Genomic DNA, 24616 nt, shown 5'->3' with positions numbered 1-24616 from the left:
AGGGCCAAAATTAACATTTTTACTTGAACTTGCTTAAATATTTGACACGGAGGTTTTATACGGTAGTATTGAAATAATAACAAATGCAAACTTTAATACATATACTTTAAATTATTCCATCTACAGACCTTTTTACATAACGCCCATCGATAAGCTCGCAACAATGCCAAAGAATATAAGTGAAAAAAGTGAAAAACACTGTCTTTAAAATAGTACCCATTGTCTATATAACGTTGCTTCTCTTTGTATCAGCAAAACGTCTTTCCACATTGGTATTAATCTTTTTACACTTTCTCTTGTAAGTTTATCAGCGACGTCTGAGTATATTTTATTGACAGGGGGTTTTAGTCCATATTTATGTTATTCCCGATTTTACTATAACAGTGACGATATATTATTAGTGCTGTGCCCTGCATGCACTTGCTGCCTCATGGCTGGTTGGAAACGCCAGAGAAGTGACCATTAAAAGCTGTCCACCACAATTAAAATGGTGCACCACATAGACATAGTTCTTTTAAATCCCTGCTGACATTGTCTTTGTCGGATCAAGACAACAATCAACGCCCTTCAGTCAGCAGTGCTTGGACGCACTTCATTTTTCATCCGAAATAAACGCACACTAGATATGTCTTTCGCAACTGACTAACAACAAGACAAACTCAAGAAGCCACTACAATTTTCATGGCGTTTATCATCTCTTTGTTCAAATGTCTATATAGAGATATACTCTGACGCATATGCCACTGGCAGTTTCCGACCGAAAGGTGCGACTGAAGTGTCTTTCGTGAAAACTCTCACAGTACATGCCTGTGATGAGGTTTGGTTGGAAATGACAGATATTGGTAAGTTTGACTTCAGGAAAGATAAAGGCACCAGAGAGGCAGTTATGACATTAGGCTTGGTAATGGAGGCAAGACCTAATAAAAATCGAGACATCCTGAAACGATTTGTAGACACTGAGAAGCGTTCTGCAACGTAAAATGGTGTACGATGTTTGAAAATCTCCGATATATAGGGAGAAGATATAGGTACAATATGTGCAGTACACACAAGAACCACGTGGGTACAGTAAGAATGGTAGACCAAGTGAGAATTGCCCAGAGTAAGATGGTTGAAAGGCAAGAATGCAGTCTTTCTTTCCTACCGTTCGATCTGATGATCAAGGAAGGAAAGACTTCAATAAAATAAATATTCAGGAGAGGCATTAAAACTCAGGATGGAACGACATCAATAATAAGGTTTGCTAAGGACATTGCTACCCTCAACGAAAGTGAAGAAATACTACAGGACCTGCTGAATGAAAATAATACTTTAAATGAGCAAGGAATATCGACTGATAAAAAACCAAAGAAGGCCAAAGTAATAAGATTAGCAATAAACTTGACATCAAAACAGGGGACCACGGAAGAGACAAAGTGAAGAAAATCCGCTGCCTCGGAAACAAAGTGCCGCACGGTCGACGATGCAAGTTGACAAGCACAGGCAAAGAGGGCGTGCCTCACTAAGAACAGTTGAGAAGGACCCAGAAAGACCCAGTGAAAGGTGTATTCATATTTGTTCACATAAAAACACGAAAGTTTTGATTACAAACACTTCTCCTCTATTAAAAGTTTTCAGGAACGGTACGAATGACTTGCATCCATTAGACCGGGTTGAGCAATTTAACTTCTCTCTACCTACTGGCCGGTCACACACAAACTTGAATCCGTTTGCAGTTTTTCAGGAGATCAACCTACCGTCGGTAGACAGTGTTACTAAAAAAAATTTCAAAGCATGTTTCTCGTCATATATTGGTCAGAAATGACACAAAGCGGAGTAAAAGACAATCTAATCAAGTTACACAATTTTTAAAATTCTCACTTTGGAACATTGATTCAATTTTTGAACACATGCTACACGGTTCATCAGTCTGGAAATTCTTCCATTGGCCTCTCAATATACATGTCCTTTAATTTCGTTTCTCGTTAACAATGTCAGCTAGTTCACAAGAATTAGCAAGTTTCACTCAGTTAATACTAGGCAGAAATCCAATCTGCATTTGGATCGCGCTTCCTCGACTCCTGTGTAGAAAGGTGTGCAGTATACTGCTGCATTCATTTCCATAAGCTACCACAAGAATTCGAAAACCTTAGCAGTAATCTACGCGCTTTTAAATCTAATCTGAAGACTTTTCTCATGTGTCACTCCGTCACTCCTTCAATACTGTCGAGGAGTTCCTTGAAAAATGAAGCTGATTCCTGTGTTATATTGTTGATTGCGTTTACTTAAACTTAAGGCGTGTCGGTTTTTTTGGGTTTATAACATTTCATTTTATTTGTTATTACTTTTATGTTATAATTTCATGTACTGATACGTTCCATGACCGAAGAGATTGGTTCTCAATTTGGTCCTTCGGAACTAGACGTGTAAAACAAAGAAACAAAATCAACATCTGACAGAATCACACAGCCCTTCTTCTTTAATATAGCTTTGCATTTCGAAATTACTCAAGTCGCTACGATTATAATTGCTAACAGAACATCAGAAATACAACGTCAATGCTTTCTGTGATGTATTACAATTACTGGAATTAGACAATGTAAACCATTCATAAAGAGACACTCGTCATGCAAAGGACGTAATTACGATGACAGACAATATACAGGAGGGCAAAGACAAGATTTCAATCAAGGAACGTATCGTAACGACAACCATTTTCAACCCGAATCAAATTACCAACGACATAATCAGCCACGATTTAACTCAGCCATTGTTTAACTCAGATAGAAAAACGAATAATGACGCAAATTGACAATCACATCAGCAAACATACATTCACTCACACCACACAGGGAGCAATTACGTACGGAGGAATAACTATCGGCACAGGTAACGACAGCAGTCAGAGTATCTGAATCATTCCAATTATAGACCATACAATAACGAATACAGAGATCACGAAAGGAATACGGACGCTGATGACCGCGCAGTTGAGCGCCCCACAAACCAAACATCATCATCACGACAGGAATAGGAACAGAGGATAGGAGAACTCGAATAGGCCCAATTATGTGAATGAACAACATTTTTTCTTTAAAGAATTCTGACAACAGATTTCATCCAAGACAGGGTAGCTTAGAAAATTCGCCACCGCTGCGCTCAGTTCAAATTGCTGAGATTCGTCCACCGGATGCCCGACATGGAAAGACAAGAGGCGTGACAGCGTGGAACGACAGCGATTACAAATAAAGCCTCCGGATGATGCGCTCGCACTGTCAGCACAGAACACTACTCATGCCAAGAGGTTATTACAAACTTGATCAATCCGGAAGACATCAGGGACACGTTACTCCAGGATAAACAGGAAACTAAAGAAAATACTACTCACCCTGTTATTAACATACACAGATGAAAACATGCTTTATTTGCAGTTCTGGATTCGGGCTCTCGCATCTCAGTCATCAGTGACACTGGTATCAACAGTTGTAACGAAGATGAAACTTACAGAACAACATCTTTACAGAGTACGAAAGTAATAGATGCTATTTTAGGAAGAGTTGTAGATGTTAAAACGCAAATATATTGAGAATTCACTCCACAACGCCACACATTTTTGCTAACTTCTTAATCGTTTCGCTACTTACAACCGAAGTTCTGTTTGACATGGATTTCTATAGTAGACACAAAGTTATACTTGATTCCAGTAATCCTTATATTTCTCTACGAAATAACGACACTACGGTTACATTATATTTCGATCTTTGCATGACGAAAGAAGAACAAGACCTTAACAGACTTCACTTTTTGAGTTCACACAGGAGTATGAATTGGTATTCAACTCTTTATACTGATGTAGAAATCTTCCACATCAACAAAGACAACGAACCTGACATAGATTATTTTCAGGTATGGCAGAACAATACAAAGTTGAGGCAACGACAGATAGTGAAAAGCAACAAGTACACAGCATATTAAAGTCTCACTCTCACGTTTTTCATGACATTCCAGGATTTGTGTATGAATTTCAGGTAAAACCACGTCACGAATTTACGGTTCCACTATATAATATCTCACTCGTGTACAAAAATAAAGTCCAACAGAAGACTGAGATTAGGCTAAAATAAGTTATCATCAAACCTACAGTCAGCTCTTATAACAGCACGCTTCAAATTGTTGAGAAGAAAGGTGGTTCGATCAGACTAGTATTGGATTCCAGACAAACAGATACAAATCTAACTTCGAAAAATCTCACATTACATGTACTGGACATATCATTCGGGCACAGGCATTCTACCAGATTCAGAGAAATTACAGCACTTTGTAACACTGGACATATTACTACAAAAATTTCGTGGTATCCACCCTTGATCTCAAATTGAGTTTTTGGCAGATTGAGTTGCTCCCAAACTGTCGTGAATACATAGCATTTATACTTTTTGGAAATTTCTACCAATTTTGCAAATTAGCTTTCGGTTTAAGTAGGCCTATTTCTTCAACTGAATTTATTAGAGGTCTGAATATCATTCTTCCAAACAACTTTAAAAACAGAATCACTTCTTACGTCGATGATATTCTCATTTCGGAGAAAACTTGGTACGACCATAATTTCGCTATGAAACTGTTGTTAGAAACCATTTCAAATCGTAGCATTAATGTCAGTCTTGGCAATTCTGAATTCGAAAAATTTCGCATTAAATTTATAGGACACACCATTTTGTGCACAAACATTCTACCAGATCTAGAGAAATTACAGGCACTTCGTGACATTCAAATTTCTACATCAAAACCTCAAGTCAGAAGCTTTCTTGGTCTGATAATTTTTTTGCGACACTTTATTGATTGCAAAATTCTTGACATTCCAAGGTTATGCCAATTAACAGGTAAGAACACAGTTTGAAATTGGGATAAAGAAGCTGAAACAAAATTAATTTTGGTAGTTTAAAACATGCATTAATTAACGCGCAATTACTTCTAAATCCTGACCTTTCTTGTGATTGCTGCATTGCCACAGAGTCTTTTAAGACTGCACTTGGTGTACCCTTATTTCAGAAAATTGAAGAGAACAGTGTTATGGTACAAATGAGTATTGTTTTCGTTAGCCGTGTTTTATCACTTTCAGAACGCAATTATTCACCCACAGAACTAGAAGCATTAGCAATGGTTTGGGCTTTTACAAAATTTCTCTACATATTATTTGGAAAACACACTAAAGCTGATACTGATCGCCGCGCATTGCAATTTTCTAATGATAGCAAAACTCTCCCACCAGGCGTTTGGTTCGTTGGGCGCTGTACCCGCAAGAATTTCGGTTGACTGTCGTACACATTCCTGGCACACGGAACATGACGCTCTTTCAGGTCGACTGATGGAACACAGTATGATACAGCAGAAGGATTTCGCCAAAACAACTTTAGCGTTTTCTACCTACAACAGGTAGATTTTGAAAATTTCGTCTCATCCGCTCTGAGCGACATTTCAAAAGAACAAGATAAAGATCCGATTTGAAAAGACATCAAACAACGATGGTATGACAAGAACAATTCGACTGTGAAAACTACCACTTAATGAGGAAGAATATTCTTTTCAAACGATAGAACCCAAACAGCTTTATTTGGCTTGTATGCATTCCAGAAGACCTTATAAAGAAACTTTTGTGGTATGTTCATCTCATTTATGCTCATGTCTTCGCATACCAGGACTGACTTCTTATTTCTTCAACATGAAAAACGTGTTTGTCGTGTTCTTGCTAAATGCAAACTTTGTCAGAAAGGTAAACCACAGTCTCGCACTTTGCTCATATATTTTCTATCTTTCCAGTAAAATTACGACATCTAGCCACAACTGATGCCGGCCGATGTGGCCGAGCGGTTCTAGGCGCTTCAGTCCGGAACCGCGCGACCACTACGGTCGCAGGTTCGAATCCTGCCTCGGGCATGGTGTTTGTGATGCCCTTAGGTTAGTTAGGTTTAAGTAGTTCTAGGTTCTAGGGGACTAATGACCACAAATGTTAAGTCCCATAGTGCTCAGAGCCATTTGAACCATTTGAACCATAAAAATAAACAATGTGCTGTGTGTATCCCCTATCCACTTTAAACATGCCGTCCCACTTAACTTAATGGTATCATTTGTATTTGTTTACATGCTTATAAATACTGTCCGCCCCGATAGCAGTTCCGTTTCAACCGCGCTCGCGAGTGGCCGCTGTTGACTGCTGCGCTGCACTTCAGTGTTTACATAGCTGTACTCGTGCTTCGCCGAGAGCTGTCCGTCCGTTGATCTCCGTGTTCGTTCCTATTCCTAGTGATCTGATCGGTCTTTCTGGTCTTGCTGCTGCTAATTGGAATTTCGGTTGTTTAACCGAAATTGCGTCGCTGGATTAACCATGGCTACAAACCTCAGGAAGAATGCTTTGGTATTTGCTTTTGACAAGGAATCCCGTCCTGTTCAGCCGACATCCCTGGAAATAGATGACTGGATTACACAGGTAATTGGTCTCAATTCTGAAACCGTCCATATCTGGCAACTGGATCAGGAAAAATACTGTGGTTTTTGTCAAGTTAATCAGTGCTGCGATTGTTGATAAAGTGTTACGAAAGTGGGGCTATGAAGTAGATTTTGTGCATATAAATGGTTATAAAAGTAAAGTTTCCATCTATAGAGCGGACATTCATTACAAAACCGTTCGTGTCTTGAATCTTTCCATTGAAATTGAAAATGATAAGATTAAGGAAGCTCTTTCAAACTACGGAGACGTTAAATCAATTGCAAATGAAAGATGGTCGCCTCGCTTTAAACTGCAGTGTTTCAACGGGGTCCGCTGTGTAGAGATGGGCGTTAAGACGAATATTCCGTCTCACATAACTGTTTGTGGGTATAAGGCACAAATTGTCTATACAGGTCAGGAAGCTACGTGTCATATATGTAACGAAACCGGCCACTTCAGACAGGAATGTCCGCGGCGAACTGTTGTTCTTAAAAGTAATTTGATACAGCGTCTGAAGTTTACCTTAAATGATCTGTTAGCAAAGAATAGCCCGGATCAACTGGTTGAGGATGTTAACGCAGCGGGCCAAGCTGATGTCTCCCTTCACGATAACAGCCAATTTCCCCCGTTAACAACAAAGGGAAACCCTGTTACTACTACTCGTGAAACTGAAATGCAACCGAACAAACGTCCTCTGGAGATAACCGATAGTTGTTCAGAGGACGAGCTGTCTTGTCCCACTCCCTCACTTCGCAAGCAAAAACAGTGCGATGAGGAGGCAGAGGAACCTGAAGACAAAATGCGAATAGAAACTGATGAACAGAAAGATAATACACATACGGTACCAGAAAATGAAGGGGGTGTAATCAGCATTAATTTGCAAGAAACAACAGGTGCAGTAGCCGATTGCAATCAGCAGCTATCTGTTAATAAACAAATTCAGGGAGAGGTTGCAAAACTGCAGTCTCCATTTGTTTCCCTCGATCAGGAAGTGAGTGAAATTAATAAATAACGAGGAAGTGGTGGCCAAACTGAAATCACGGTCAACACCTCAGGGCAGGCGCCGGCAACCGAAATTGCGAAAGCGTCTGCTGCCGCTCCAGATAAGCCGCGAAGTAAAATACCGACGCAACAAAATGAGAATGTAGCTCGTAACCAATGGAAGGGAAAATCCGGTAGGGGCGACCCAAGCCCAAAGAATGTTCGGTCCGAAACGGTCTTACACGAATCACTGGAGGAAAAGTCAGAAAGTTCACCAGGAAATCAGTCTGCTTGCGGTACAAGAGAAAACACCAGAAGTAGAAAAAAACGGGACAGTAACTAATAAACTGATTAACGTATTATTCCATTTTCTGCCTTCCGAGAAAACTGTTACAGATTAACTGAACCCTGAACCACAGGAATCTAAATAGTTCATCAAAACAACTACATAGTGACAGCACAATGACGCAATCTTATTCTGTCACCACTATAAACATAAATAAAATTACGAGCGTTTTGAAATTATCGGCCCTTAAGAAATTTTTGTACGAATCCGCGACTGATATTGTCCTGTTACAAGAAGTTCTAATTTAGGATTTAGTAATTCCCGGTTTTGTCAGTTACATAAATGTGTCTCCCGAAACAAGTGTTGGAACAGCTGTTTTGGTGAGGAAAGGGATTACAGTAAGCGAGGTGGAACGACTGGAATCCGGAAGGGAAATAGGACTAAATATCTATGATGTGACTATCATCAACTTGTACGCGTCTTCAGGAAGTTCTCACCGAGCTGACAGGGCACGTTTCTTCAAAGATGACCTGATATACATGTTAAGGAAAACTCCAAGACAGTTATTACTTGGAGGTGATTTTAATTGTGTTCTAAATCGAAAAGATCAGTTACCTAATTTTAATTTCTCAGGTGAACTAAAACAACTACTTACTGGTTTAGAATTAAAGTATATATGGGAAATCAAATACCCCTCCAATGTTGAGTTCACTTATGTCACGGCAACATCACGTAGCAGGATTGATAGACTATATATTTCTAAAAATCTTGAAACTTCCGTAACAAAAGTAGAAACGATTCCTACGTACTTTTCAGACCATTTAAGTGTCTTACCTTGCATAAATCTAACAAGTAAGCCAGTTCGCCGGTTCAAGAATCAATGGAATTTGAACACTTCCTTGTTAGTAAATCAGGATTTAGAAACCCTAATTAAAGAAACATGGGCAATATACCTGCGTGCTCGTAGTAGATATGCCACTGCTATTGACTGGTGGGTTAAAATGACGAAGCCAAAGTTGAGGAAGGTTCTTATTCAATACAGTGCCCAGAGAGCAAGGGAAATGAAATGCACTATAGAATATTACTATTCCGTTTTGAGAAATGTATATGATCAAGTCTCAGCAGGTTCCTCACTTCGAATAGCAGACATCAAAAAAGTCAAAGCCAAGTTACTTAATATCAAGAGAAGTCAAATGGAAGGATTGAAAATAAAATCTAAGGCAAATTCGGTGTCAGAAGATGAAACGACTTCCCTATATCATTTACTGAAGCATACGAAGAACGGGAGAAGGACTTTTATTCATGAAATTCGAACAAAACACGGTTCGATTCTCAGAACCCAGTAGGGAATCATGGACGAGATTTATCGCTATTATTGCGAGCTATATTCTGTACATCAAAGTAGTGATGCTTCCTTGGAAGAATTCCTTGACCTCCTAGCCCCACAGCTGACAGAAGATGCAAACGATAAAATTCTTGAGGTTGTCTGTGAAGAAGACGTGTATGAAACTCTCTGCGCTTCACCACCAAAAAAATCCCCAGGACCGGATGGTCTGCCAGCAGAGTTTTACATCGTTACTGGCCAATAGTAGGTGCGAAAATCACGGACATTGTAAATGAGGTTGTTCAAGGTAAAATGATTCCGGCTGAGTTTAAGGAGAGAAAATTGTTCTGGTGCCAAAAAATAATGGAAACGAAGATTTAAATAATTTTCGTCCAGTTTCACTGCTGAATTCTGATTATAAATTAATAACTAGAATAGTAAACAAGAGAATTTCATGCCTTACAGATAAAATTGTTAGTCAACATCAGAACTGTGCGCAAGGGAGAACCATTTTTCAAAATCTGGCAGAATTCAGGGATATCATTGCAATAACTTCGGTAACAAACATAAAGTGTGCGTTATTGTTTTTAGATTTTTATAAAGCGTTCGATGTAGTAAGTCGTGAATATCGTCTACAGAGATTTAAGAAAATAGGTTTCAACGATAGGGTCATACAGTTGATTAAGAACATAGCAACTGGAATAAATGCTAAAATAGCGGTGAATTGTCAACAATCCAGGCCGATGCAAATACAACGAGGTGTTCCTCAAGGAAGTCCTTTGTCCATGTCGCTCTTCGCCATTTCGCCGGAACCTTTCCTCCGACATTTCCATGCTAGATTAAAAGGCTTAACATTATCAGAAAATAAAACAGTTATAAGAGCCTATGCTGACGATATAGGGGTCATTATAAGGAATAATGACGAGGTAACCACGCTTGCAACAGTGATTGATTCGTACTGTAGAGCATCTGGAGCCAATGCAAACGAAAGAAAAAGTAAGATCTTGAATCTCAGAGCTTTTGATAATATCAACGTCGAGTGGGCAAAATTAGTCCGACAACATAAAACACTTGGAATCACCCTGACAGCATGCCCTATGAAAATGGTGGCTTTAAATTGGAAAGTTGCAGCAGATAAAGTGCAAGGAGCTATTATAGAGAATTTAACTCGATATATGAACCAAGTTCAAAGAACACATATCAACTCATGCATCCTTGCTAAAGCTTTCTGTTTCCAATACCGAGAATGATAGCGAGGAGAATAATGTCCAAGATCACCAACTTTTTGTGTGGAGGTGAAGTGTTCAGAGTAGCTGCTAAAGTAGCCATTTTAGATCGTAAAAATGGTGGAATAGGACTAACTGATATAACGGATAAAGCCTCTGCACTTTTTATCAAAAGGCAAGTTAGTTTAATAAGAGACTCACGAGAAACCATAACCAGCCAACTTTTCGAAATCATTAAACCTCGAAGCCTGCTTCCCCCGATTGACGTGCAGAACATCAACAGTCGCTTACAGCATGTGAGGATTTTCTATGTTGAGTTTAGTTATGTCAGTGTCGAACTCAGGCAGTCACGACACTTAACATCGAGAGCTATAATGCGGGAACGAAAGTAAAGCGAAGGAAGGAACAAAATAGAACGATAGTTTCCAAACATTGAGTGGACTGAGATTTGGAAAAACATTAGTTCCAATGTGCTCACGTCTAATATAAAAACGCCATGGTACAAGACAGTTAACAACATAGTTAGCACCAATGAATGTGAAATAAATTTATGTCAACATTGCCATCTAGTTGACACAATAATTCATAGATATACTTGCAGTGCTCACATGAATAGTTGGAAGTGGATCCGGGCGCAAAAAGCTCTGATTACAAGAACATCCCCCGAGTATATATCGCTGTCATTGATTCACAGGCCTGAAGCACGCTATTTCCCAGTAGCAAAAAATAACGCTGTGTACTGGTTATTGGGAAATTTTGTTAATTACGTCTTTAACAAATTAGGATCCGATTGCATCATAGAGTTCAAGCTACACACGCTGTGTGAATTCCACAAAATTAGAATGTATTCGAATCACAAGAAAAAGTTCGGTAATATGTTAAAAATTGTATTTGAAAGAATGGGCATTGGTTAATACAAAAAAGAAGACTGTGTTGACAGTGATGTATTGTAGTTACCTTAAGGATATTATTTAAAATTTTACAGTAAATTTTTGGTATGTGCTTTTTCTACTTCAGGGAGTAGTTTTTTGAAATTTATAAGCTAATGTACAGAACTTATGTGACGTGAGATTGTGTGTCTAATAGTGTCAAAACACAAAACATAAAAGGTGCATTATTGACTTATATTAGAAATCTGGAAATAGACAGTTTTTATGGAAAGGTCCTTATCGATTGGTTAAAACCATAAGATTCTATCTGATAACGTAATATTCAATGGCTGGCACATTGCCCTGTTCATTTTTGCACTGTGATGTGTAAGTCAGTTGGGCAGTGATAGACTTATTATATAGGTCTGATCACTTCAGATACTTAACATTCAATTAATGTCCAGAAAGTGTAGTTGGAAGGCTAGTCAACTTATATACCTCCTTTCCGCCATTCTCAAGTATTTCAGAAATTGTCTAATGTTGTTATTGTTGTGGTCTTCAGTCCTGAGACTGGTTTGATGCAGCTCTCCATGCTACTCTATCCTGTGCAAGCTTCTTCATCTCCCAGTACCTACTGCAACCTACATCCTTCTGAATCTGCTTAGTGTATTCATCTCTTGGTCTCCCTCTACGATTTTTACCCTCCACGGTGCCCTCCAATGCTAAATTTGTGATCCCTTGATGCCTCAAAACATGTCCTACCAACCGATCCCTTCTTCTAGTCAAGTTGTGCCACAAACTTCTCTTCTCCCCAATCCTATTCAATACCTCCTCATTAGTTACGTGATCTACCCACCTTATCTTCAGCATTCTTCTGTAGCACCACATTTCGAAAGCTTCTATTCTCTTCTTGTCCAAACTATTTATCGTCCATGTTTCACTTCCATACATGGCTACACTCCATACAAATATTTTCAGAAACGACTTCCTGACAGTTAAATCTATACTCGATGTTAACAAATTTCTCTTCTTCAGAAACGCTTTCCTTGCCATTGCCAGTCTACATTTTATATTCTCTCTACTTCGACCATCATCAGTTATTTTACTCCCTAAATAGCAAAACTCATCTACTACTTTAAGTGTCTCATTTCCTAATCTGATTCCCTCAGCATCACCCGACTTAATTCGACTACATTCCATTATCCTCGTTTTGCTTTTGTTGATGTTCATCTTATATTCTCCTTTCAAGACACTGTCCATTCCGTTCAACTGCTCTTCCAAGTCCTTTGCTGTCTCTGACAGAATTACAATGTCATCGGCGAACCTCAAAGTTTTTACTTCTTCTCCATGAATTTTAATACCTACTCCGAATTTTTCTTTTGTTTCCTTTACTGCTTGCTCAATATACAGATTGAATAACATCGGGGAGAGGCTACAACCCTGTCTCACTCCTTTCCCAACCACTGCTTCCCTTTCATGCCCCTCGACTCTTATAACTGCCATCATGGTTTCTGTACAAATTGTAAATAGCCCTTCGCTCCCTGTATTTTACCCCTGCCACCTTCAGAATTTGAAAGAGAGTATTCCAGTTAACATTGTCAAAAGCTTTCTCTAAGTCTACAAATGCTAGAAACGTAGGTTTGCCTTTTCTTAATCTTTCTTCTAAGATAAGTCGTAGAGTTAGTATTGCCTCACGTGTTCCAACATTTCTACGGAATCCAAACTGATCTTCCCCGAGGTCCGCTTCTACCAGTTTTTCCATTCGTCTGTAAAGAATTCGCGTTAGTATTTTGCAGCTGTTTAAAATTATCCCACCAACTTGCTGATATCCATCATAAAGAACTATTTATGCTTCTGTAAAGATTGGAGCTCATGTAATTCAAAGTGCAGATTTTATTTCTTCAAGTTGAAGTTTGAATGTCTTTAAAAAAAAACTTTTCTTGATGTTTAACTTTTTTTTATGGTAATTTATTAATACAATCTTCTGTTGCCTTTCTTTAACATCAGCATAATTGAAATGATCAAACTGTTTTTGTTTAAATTGCTTTATGTATAAGATATGCCCATGGTTAGTACATGAATTTAGTATGTATTTGGAATGTGTAACATGGTTTTCTTAAATAAATGTTTTTATAAAAAAGAAAGCTGAGTGGTCAGCGCGGCGGTTTGTCACGCCAAGGGGCCTGGGTTCGATTCTCGACTGGGTCGGAGATTTTCTCCTCTCAGGGACTGAGTGTTGTGTTGTCCTCATTATCATTTCATCATCATCAGTGGAAGACAATGGGAAACCACCACTGGAATCACTTCCATAGACTCTCATGCGGTGGACCTCTCTGACGAGGCTTCCCCCATGCCAAGATCTGCCGTAAGGCAGAACACAAAGTTAAGATGTAAACACTGACAATTACAATTTCTGTACTTCATGCGAAAACAAAAAATAACATAATGTACACTTCAGTATGAAGTGCTACAAACCGAAATATCTTCAATATGTTACAACTTCTGAAGCACATACTTCCATTTTTACTCTTTTTTCATTATGTATTTTTCAAGATTATTTGTAATTTGATATAATTTTTATACCACTGTGTAACTTTATTTAAACACTTGTTTCATCTCACTTGTCATTCGCAATGGAGACTTATTTTTTCCTAACTTCGTTAGCGAATTTGGCAGACTTAGCCTTGTCATCTACAAAATCATCGGCAAAATTTTGGCCGGAGAGGTCAGGAGGTTGTGAAAGGGGTGTTGATATTTGTTCACCATCAGCTTCCCTTATAACCTGGATACACAGACAGCAGTCGCGCTCACTTTGTTTCTCAGACACGGCGCAATGTCATCTGCGACACTGCGCGTCTGTAGTAACGACTCTGTCTCGGACGCTCCACGCGGATGCTGGTCGCAGACAGTCAGTCCGCATAGGGTAATGGTGAAGTGAGCCACAGCCGAAAAAGCGGCAAGGAAAGAATGATAAAAATCCACAATTATTGAGGAAATTGGTCTTTTAATATGATTGTTGATATCTTTTTTGCGAAAGAAAGATTTTTTGATTGATTTGATGAGGACTTCATAATAAGTTCATAATTAATTTTCTTGGCTTTAATTGCGCGCGAGCTGCTGCCTGTACATCGTTATAACAATTTGATATCCAACACAAAACTTTCCCGTTTTCTTAATTAGGTAACGTTAGCAATAATTCAGTGAGATTAACTCAATTAGTGCAACTTTTTGTAAACTATGATGAACACATATATTTTGTAATATCACTTCTTTGCAAATCTTGATTACAATGAAGAACACTTTTGTAAATTTGTTAATACACCTTTTAAGTGGATCAGCCTTAACGTAATTTACCATGTCATCATTCATTTTCTAATCCTTGTCATTCACAAGATAAAGTTTCACAACCACATTACGTGGAATCATTGCACGCAAAGTTAATCTGTAGCTAGTTTGCCGCTCAATAAACGAAACGTGTCTGTTTCGTTATTTTCCAATAGCAGCAGTAGCAGCATTTGAAAAGCAGTTTCCCGAACGCTATTCATTGCCATGGGTAAACCAAAAACAGAAAAAGAAAAAAAAAACACATTTCATATTTCAAGAGACTTCCTTTCATTCGACCAGGAATCAGTTAACGTTCTGCCAGATTTCATGTCAGAGAACTAAAGAAGTATGAAACAGAGTGTTACGATTTTTGAAGGAAATTTATATAGAATCTGGTTTTCTTTATTAGGCGACTCCGTACACTTTCTCGGAAATCACACACTCAGATGAAATTACGTTTCGATTCATTGTTTGCAATAGAGGCAATTTCTTGAACAACCTTCCAGACAATGTAAGTAAACCAACTGCCAATGCAAAATCTACAAATAGAAACTTGTCAATAATAATAAATAATTTTTAAAGAAACTTTCAAGAGAAATTACTGATAATGTATGTCTGGAGAACAGCGTTGTATTGAGGTAAATCATGGTCTGTGGGTAAACTGGAAAATAGACGGAAACATCTGAGATATGATGTTCCAGAAGAATGCTGAAAATTAACTGGACTGATAAGATTTGAAAATGGAGACGCCCGCCACAGAATCGTCGAGTAAAGGAACATGTGGGACAAACACTGACTACAAAAATGAACCGATTGATAGGATATGTGTCAAAACGTTTGAGAATAGCTTCCATGGTAACAGAAGAAACGATAGAAGGCTTAAACCAAAGGAGAAGATTAGAATACATCCAACATATCACTGAGGGAATTTGTTGTAACTGCTACTCTGGAATAAGGAGGATAGCAAACAGGAGTGGGTGTTGTGTCCGGCCGTATCAAACAAGTAAAAGAACTGATGGCCCAAAAATAGATGGAAGTGAAGGAAAGATGTCAGGCTCTAGTTTGTGCCTTCCGAAAAGCATCACGGACGCAACCAGAAATGCCGTGTACATACAATGGAAGGACGAATTCACATTTCTGGGACATCAGTGATAGGTCTGAATCGAAACCTATATCTTGTACTGTCTCCTAACCATAAACCCATAAACTATCAACAGAAATGAGATATGTCAGTCTGTTTTGTTTTTTTTATTCTTCTCTTATATCGCTCGCATTTACTGAGCTGTACAGAATAAAATCGGCGAACACTGTAGTTTCATGAACACAAACCCTGAAGGTATTAGAGTCTCCCAGGGAACTAACATTTTCTCTCACTCCTGCCAATATGTGAATGCTGATGGCAGCAAATGAGTGTCTACGTATCAAGCAGGCTCCACATCTGCCAAATACTCACTCCCCTGTTCGTCAGGATTTAAGACAAGGAATCGTACGTCTTGCAGTAGATATACTTCCCAGTGACATTCCAACTATTCTAGGAAACAGATATCACACACGAACAACGTTGTTCGTTCACTCATTAACTCCACGGACTTGAACCGAATGACTTTAGCATCACAGCTGTTTCTCACTACTTCCCCAGCGTCACTCCTTAACAATCAAAAACTCTATATCCTGGAAACCTGCAATTTGCGATACGCCGGCCGCGGTGGTCTAGCGGCTCTAGGCGCTCAGTCTGGAACCGCGCGACTGCTACGGTCGCAGGTTCGAATCCTGCCTCGGGCATGGATGTGTGTGATGTCCTTAGGTTAGTTAGGTTTAAGTAGTTCTAAGTTCTAGGGGACTGATGACCACAGATGTTAAGTCCCATAGTGATCAGAGCCATTAGAACCATTTTTTGAATTTGCAGTACTTTTACACCTTCGTAAACGTTACGCCAATTGTTCCCAGCCTGGGATTAATTGCCCCTGAGGGATAAACGTAAATTTTTGAAGGGTAGAAATCAAGAAAAGGTTCGATAGTCGCTCAGACACGAAACTATTTTCAGAAGATCATTATTATTATCATAAATATTGTAAGGTTGATATTGATTACATAACACCAGTAATTACTTGTTTTTGAAATACTTTGATTAACATGTGACACGCTGCAGAGGAGGTTACAGTTAGCGAGACGAATGTATGAACAACATTTTCTTCATACATCCACTCCCAATACAAATACTTCATTCTCTGTACCGTACATCTATGGCAATAAAAGTGAGACACATGGTAATGCTACATATCTCACGAAAATTTCTTCTCCAAGTTGTAGGTACTTCCTACAGTGTATCATATATTGCTTCATTTCTCACCTAGAAACAGATAAACGAAATAATGGACAGCAAAACACAACAGTAGCTACATGATGGCTAATATAGCGCTGCACGCAGTATTATTATTAGTAGTAGTATTATTAATGCACAGGATTTGGCAGGTTATCCGTCAGCAGAACATCCAACAACTCCCTCAGTCAATGCCAAGCCGAATAAGTGCTTCCATAATTTTTTATCTTTTTCATTTTAAAAATAAAAGTGTTCAAAGAAAAGTCGTTCTCGCTTTAAAGTTAATTAGGCGCTAATGTTGGTGATGGGGTGCGGATGGAGGGGGAAGGGGGACAGGAAAAACGGGCATACTATCTAATATCTGATTGTGCACATGGGTAGTGGTCTCAGAAAAGTCAGGAAGCTCTCCATTACACACTGATACTACAGTGCGCCTCTACCATTACATTGTCTGCTTTGTGCACAGCCAAGGGGAGGCAAGTCAGAACATCTACGTAGATGATGAGGATGCAGTTAGAAACCCCGTTCATAATTGCAGGACTTGAAGTTGCAGCGACCAATTTTTCAGCATCACTGTGAAAGTGTAATTTTACTTACCCAGCTTGAATAGCTGATTTATATTGATTACTTTTATTGTTACGAAATTTTGCGTCTGAGTTTGACGTTTGCAATGATTTTTAAATAAAAAGTGTAAGTCCGCCAGCTGCGGTGTAGAAGCAATACACATTACAATTACTTTTATTTTCGCAAGGTGCTCAATTTTAGACTATACCTAGATTGATTGCAGCGATCCCTTGCATAACTTTAGTAACTGAACAAGAAGTTAGTTATCCCCTTAAAAAAAAGCACATTGGTTGCTTTGTAGAGCTGTAGGTGGTGTAAAACTAGTACCAGGTGGTCGTGTGACGATCCACTATAACCTGAGTCATTACAGTGAAGTGATGTTTATGTACCAGCTGATGGTATGGAATCAACACAGTAAGTTAGCTCGACATGGTGACATGATATAATGGTAGAAAGGATATATCGTATTTGGCTGTGCCCTTGACCATATCATGAATGAAATTGCCCAATTTGTTGGTGTATCAAGAAGGACTATGTAATGTGTATGCAAGGAAAGTAGCTGTGCAACAAGGCACAAGAATATTGGTCGTTAAAACGCCTTGACAGGGATCAGAGACGAGTGTCATACTTTGGCAATGAGCTTAACAACATTGAAATAATGAGAGTAACAGTTGATTTGGAAAAGCTCATCAAACTGCAGGCGTTCGAAAGGCATTTTTAGAACATTAATTACCAGCAAAGTCAGTAGCAGCATGGATTCCAGAAAGGCCTCTCCTACATACATGCCAACTGCCACTGCACTAACCATGTATTAAAATATCTGAATGACAAGATTTCACTTACTGGACTTTTTTGTAATATGTATAAAACATTTGAATTTGCAAAGGAGTTTATGGGACTTGATGTACAATGAGTAACTTGAGTAACTGGTTCACTTCATATTCAAATAATAGAAACGAAGGGTCATGACAGATAGCTCACACAGCTCTTATTATGAATCTTATTCTGAGTGAGGACAAATTTCTACTGGTATTCCTTTGGGCTCAATTCTGGATCCACTAATGTTCTTGCTGTATGCAAGTGACCATAAATCTTACACTGATAAACTAGAAATAGTGGCCTTTGATAATGATGTAAGCATAATGAAACCCAACAGATCTGCAACAACAGAATGAGCAGTAGACGAAATATTCAAAAGTGTTATTGATTGATTTTTAGTAAATGGTCTAACACATAACTTACAAACACAGAGTTCATTCTGTTCTATACAAGACAAGATACATGATATTCAATAACGATACAGTACAGACACAATGGAAATATATAAAACTGGTTCTGCAAAATTTCTGACAGTGTGTATTGATCAGAACATGAATTGGAAATCACTTATTATAAACCTTCTCAAATATTTGAATTTATCAACATTTGCCCTGTGTGTATATGCCAATTTTATACATGAAAGAATTCCATTCATTGGTATAACCTGGAATAATTTTCTGGATAAGTTCCACACTTTGGGATATCTTTTAGACCACAGGATTCCTTGCACTGAAACAAGCTGTCAGGATAACATGTGGTCACCTTCCTCAAACTTCATGTAGGCAACTATTAAAAAAATGTATAGCAGTGACAGTCTCATGCTATATTTGATTTTACACAGAAATAACGAAGTATACCTCCACAAAGGTATTTGAGCACCTCCTTCAGGAATAGGTGCTGGAAAACAAATTTTAAAAACATACATAAATAATTTGCGATTGACAACTCCTTTTTGAATCGATTGCGTCTAAATGTTTTTGGGTTACATTTATCAGAGCTTCTTGCACAGTAAAAACATAAATTGCCAGCATGAAGTGATATTTTTACAGAAAAAATGTAACTTATGTGTAAACCTACAGACACTTCTCACATCAAAATGGGTTGTCACAAATATGATCCACAGAATATGCAAAAAATTAGGCTAATCTAAACCAGATCTTCTGAAAAATAGCATCTCAAGAGAATCATTTTCTTAAGTTACATCAAAGACATTCCAGGCGGTATTAGGCAACAAGAAAAAATTCTCTGCGTGGATGATAGGAACATTTTAATTACAGACAAAATACCAGAGCTACTGTTAGTGAAAGCAAATGAACCTCCAAGGATATTTACAGCTGGCCAATGACCTGAGCTTACGTAAAACAGCATAAATTTCCGTTTAAAAAGGGAAAATAAGACTGTAACATTCATGAAAATGATTTTATAGATGATTATTGACTGTCAGTGGAAATGAAATTCACACACATGATACCAGCAAAGAGAATGCTATCACTTGCCCTCGGAATCCCGTTGTCAGTATGTAATATCAACTGCCTCATAGTTACATAGTATTCCTAAACCACTCAGTCCTCAGCTATGGAGCCATTTTTTTGGCAGCAAATGCACTACACTAACAGTTCAGAAAAGGGTAACGATAAACAGTAAATGGACTCATAGTGAAGAATTGAGAACTCTAACAGCACCTTATGACTATATATCTGTTTATTATAGTGAGAAGAAGGTAATTTCACACTAACAGCTATGATCGTGGAGTGAGACTCAGAGTTAACTTACAATACTAAGAAAATATAAAAAAGAACTAAAGACAAAATTTCTTACTAGGTGTTACCACCAGCATCTTTAAAGTGGCTGTACACTTCTTAAATTATGTATGCTATACAGTAAAGGGTTACTTAAATAATATGAAGTAAGGGTTGTTAAAATATTGCAACTGGTATAATTTGAAAATAAAACATCTTTGTCATTTCAAACTATACTTCCAAGAGTATAGTGCATTTTATTGGAAAACTGTATACACTAGATTTTTGACGGAAAATGTTAAACTTCTTCCATCTGCCTGGGGTCAACTGATTCAATTTTTCATATGGACAAGTGGTAATACACAAAGAATGTAAAAGAAAGGCAAGTGTTAATGATATTCCTGATGTAAAGTCTTTGATTTAAATTTTCTATACTCTTGGAATTGGATATGAATGAATAAACATTATAGATTTAAGTTTGGAGTAACATGAATAACTATTAAATAAGATTTCGATTTTGACAGTCCATGATTTATTGATGTAGCATGTACTAGATTAAGTTTCTGCTTGTGTTCCGTGATTTCTCTTTTAAGTACTTGTTGAGCTTAGAGCTGTGTTGTGGACGACGTGAAAGAGGCTCTGACATCAGCTCAACTACAGAAGAGTGACCTCAATGCCGTATGTCGTTCCAAGGAATACTTCAGGCAGAGGCTTCCTTAGAAAAATGTTAATAATGGTCTACAAGAGAAAGGAATTTTTTTTGGCTAGGAGAGAAAGTTAGTCGTACGAAATACTTGCAGTTGAAAAGTTCTGTGTAACTAAATAGGGCAATAAACCTGTTTGTTGTACGAAATTCCTCAGTTACTTACTGTACGAAATTTGAGTAACATCAGTACGCCTATGTTTGGAAGAATAAAGTTTATGAGTGCCCTGCAAGACTAAAGTAATTTTATCCTGCTGGAACCTCTCAACTTCTTCTGACTACAGCTGTAAGAAACACTGATATATCTAAATAAATAATAGACTATTCAAGAATTGGGAGGGCGGTAGGGAGAAATTCGGGGTTGGACTGGTCCTCACAGCTGTAAGAAACACTGATATATCTAAATAAATAATAGAATATTCAAGAATGGGGAGGGCGGTAGGGAGAAATTCGGGGTTGGACTGGTCCTCACACCAGCTGCCCCTCACACTTCTACATGTTACGTACTCCCCAAACTCCCCAAACGTAACCCCACTCGCCTCCCTACTGGTCGTACCATTGTGGCTGTGTACAATGATCACACCAAACGAACCTCTGCTTTTGTTAACCAACACCTGCAAACTACTGTCCATAACCATCCATCTTACATTTAAGAGATCACTCACTTCTTTCACCGTCTTTCCACTGTTCCTGACCCATTACTACTAGATTCCCTGTTGGTCATTCTGGATGAGATATCCTTACACACCAATATTTCCCTTTCCCATGGTCTTGAGATCGTGTGATACTACCTGTCCCAACTTCTTCCTGATATAAAAATCACTCTCTCTTTCCTAATCCTCCTAGCCAACCACATCTGTCCCCATAATCATTTCACTTTTAAAGGCCAAATCTATAACCAAATGTGTGGTATTGCCAGGGATGCTTGCATGGCATCGTCCTACATCAACCTATTTATGGGCCATCTGGATGAATCCTTACTGTCTAGTCAATATCGAAGATCCTTGCTCTGGTTTAGATTCATTGATGATATTTTTATGATCTGGACTCAAGACAGGGACAACTTTAACTCTTATTTCCATAATCTCAACACCTACTACCAAATCCATTTTACCTGGCTCTTCTCTGCTTAACGATCCACCTTTCTAGGTGTCGATCTTCACTTCTCATATGGCTTCATATATACATCTGTTCGTACCTAGAGCACCGAACCTTCGCTTCGACAGCTGACACCTATTTCATAACAAAATGTCTCCTCCTTACCGTCTCGACGTCTATGGACGCAACATCTGCATTGGAAATACACCGATAATCTTACCAGAGCCCTTAGCTGACAGGTATATCCAATCCAGCTCATCCATAAACGGTTCTCCTTTGCCATATCCGCCTCTGACACTTGGAACCTGATAACTATTCAGCAACCTGCACTCCTCTGGTCACCCATTATTACCCTGGGCTTGAGAAGCTCAACCACAACCGTCACCAGGTATCTGACAGCATTTCGTTGCGCCCTGAGATGTGGTATATCATACATAGAGTCCTGCCCCATCACCCATATTTGTGTTCCGCCGCCCACTCAACCTACAGAATATCCTTGTCCAACCTTACTCTTATCCTGATCCTGATCCAGCACCCCATGGGTTATTCCTCTATTGTCGGTACAAGACCTTCCTAAGGCACCCAACTACCTATTGCAGTCCAATCAGAGGTATGAGGTATTTCCTACTCTATAAAAGGAAAAGCCACTTGTGAAAGCAACGATGTATATATCAGCTAAGCTGCAATTACTGTCCAGCGTTCTATGTGGGCATGACAAGTAACTAATTGTCTACTCACATAGATGGCCTTCAAGCAACAGCGAACCACAAATTTCACCATCCAGTTGTTGAACATGCTGCACACCACAACACAAATGACTTCAACAGCTGCTTGTCTATTCGAACTATTTGGCTACTCCCTTCCAGCTCTAGTTTCTCTAAATTACCCAGGTGGAAATTGTCTCTACAGCATATCCTGAGCTCTCGCAATCCCCCTGGCCTAAACCTCTGCTAACGTGTTTCCAACTGTCTCAACTTATCTTTTCCCTTCTCTCTTCTGTTCACATCACTCCTCCCCCGTCCATATCATGTACTGCCTTCTCCCACCACTCTTCCTCCCTTCCATGTTGGGATTCTCACCCCAACTATCTCTCTCTCTCTCTCTCTCTCTCTCTCTCTCCCTACCGTTTCTGCCCCTTTTTAACCACTTTCCCTTTCTCTGTTCCCCCTTTTCTCCTTCCTCATCTCCACTTTATATTTCTTTTCTCATCTCCCTTTTCCCTCCTCTCCTCGTTCCTCTCACTGCCTCTTATATGTTTTACCCTCTGAACATCTTTTGTCTTGTTGTGCAGCCACTTTCTGTCGAATTACCTGCCTCACAGTATCCCACTATTCCCTCTTCGCCTTGAACATCCTTCGCTGCACCCTCCCCACCTCTATCAGCCCAGGCAGCTTCTATCGATAATCAACAGTCACTCTCGCCTCGGCCCCAGTTGTGTTCGTTTGGGTGTCTGTGTGTGAATGTGTGTACTTCTACAAGACAAAGAGAATGAGCTCGAAAGCTACAGAATATATTGTTTTCTGATGTGTGCGTCTATATGCCACACATCATTCAGCTAGAGGTGAGTGGTTTCCTTTCCTTTATTTTAGATGTTAGCGCACATTTTTGCATTACCTGTACGATTTCCTTTTAAAAACAGCATACCTGAATTTTTCTCAACTTTCTCCAATTTTTAGCCACAAATTGTATGTGACCCAATTTTAGGTAATGTTAGTTTTTACCCTCTACAGCTCCCTCTAGTACCAAGGAAGTATAGCACCACAAATCAGAGAATGAAACCAAATCCTGAAGATGTAATAATGGTTCAAATGCCTCTGAGCACTAAGAGACCTAACATCTGAGGTCATCAGTCCCCTACACTTAGAACTACTTAAACCTAACTAACCTAAGGACATCACACACATCCATGCCCGAGGCAGGATTCGAACCTGCGACTGTAGCAACAGCGCGGTTATGTAATAATCACCTGTATTTAATTATATTATTAGAAACGTCTTACTACTTATGAGAAACAGCCGGAATTGATGAAATGTTGCTAGGAATCCACGAGTGATGAAGCTTCAGAATGTATATGGCATACACTTATACTGCAATGGGTTTGTCATTTCAAGAGAAGTGTAGCGCACCTACCATATTTGGGCATAATAGTGTGAGGCCACACTGGCAGCAGGTGAACGCAGGATGTAGTCATTGTAAAAACTGAACAAGGCTGATGTAGCGTTGCGAGGCAGATTAGCAAACTCAGTGGCACTGCATACACTCATGCTGCAAGGGGCAAGGTATATTTCCATACCGACAGTGGTGTTTTAGGATATGTGACTGGTACTGGTGCCGATGCACAATGACTGCGCCACAGTCAACTATAAGTACAGGACATTGTTGTTGTGCTCTTCAGTCTGAAGACTGCTTTGATGCAGCTCTTCATGCTACTCTGTCCTGTGCAAGCCTCTTCACCTCCGAGTACCAACTACAACCCACATCCTTCTGAATCTGCTTACTGTATTTATCTCTCGGTCTCCCTCTCCAATTTCTATCCCCCACACTTCCCTCCTATACTACACTCGCAATGGCTTTAAGTCTCAGAATGTGTCCTATCAACCGATCCATTCTTCTATTCAGGTTGTGCCACAAATTTCTTTTCTCCCCAATTCTGTTCAGTACCGCGTCATTAGCTACATGATCTACCCATCTAATCTTTAGCACTCTTCTGTGGCACAGCATTTCAATAGCTTCTATTCTATTCCTGTTTAAATTGTTCATCATCCATGTTTCTCTTTCACACATGGCTACCCACAAACACTTTCAGAAAATACTTTTTGACATTTAAATCAATAGCAGATGTTAACAAATTTCTCTTGTTCAGAAACTCTTTTCTTGCCATTGCCCGTCTACATTTTATA

The sequence above is a fragment of the Schistocerca nitens genome, chromosome 5 (assembly GCF_023898315.1).
Source record: "Schistocerca nitens isolate TAMUIC-IGC-003100 chromosome 5, iqSchNite1.1, whole genome shotgun sequence".
In the NCBI taxonomy this organism is placed as follows: Eukaryota; Metazoa; Arthropoda; class Insecta; order Orthoptera; family Acrididae; genus Schistocerca; species Schistocerca nitens.
This window is presented reverse-complemented; position numbering follows the sequence as displayed.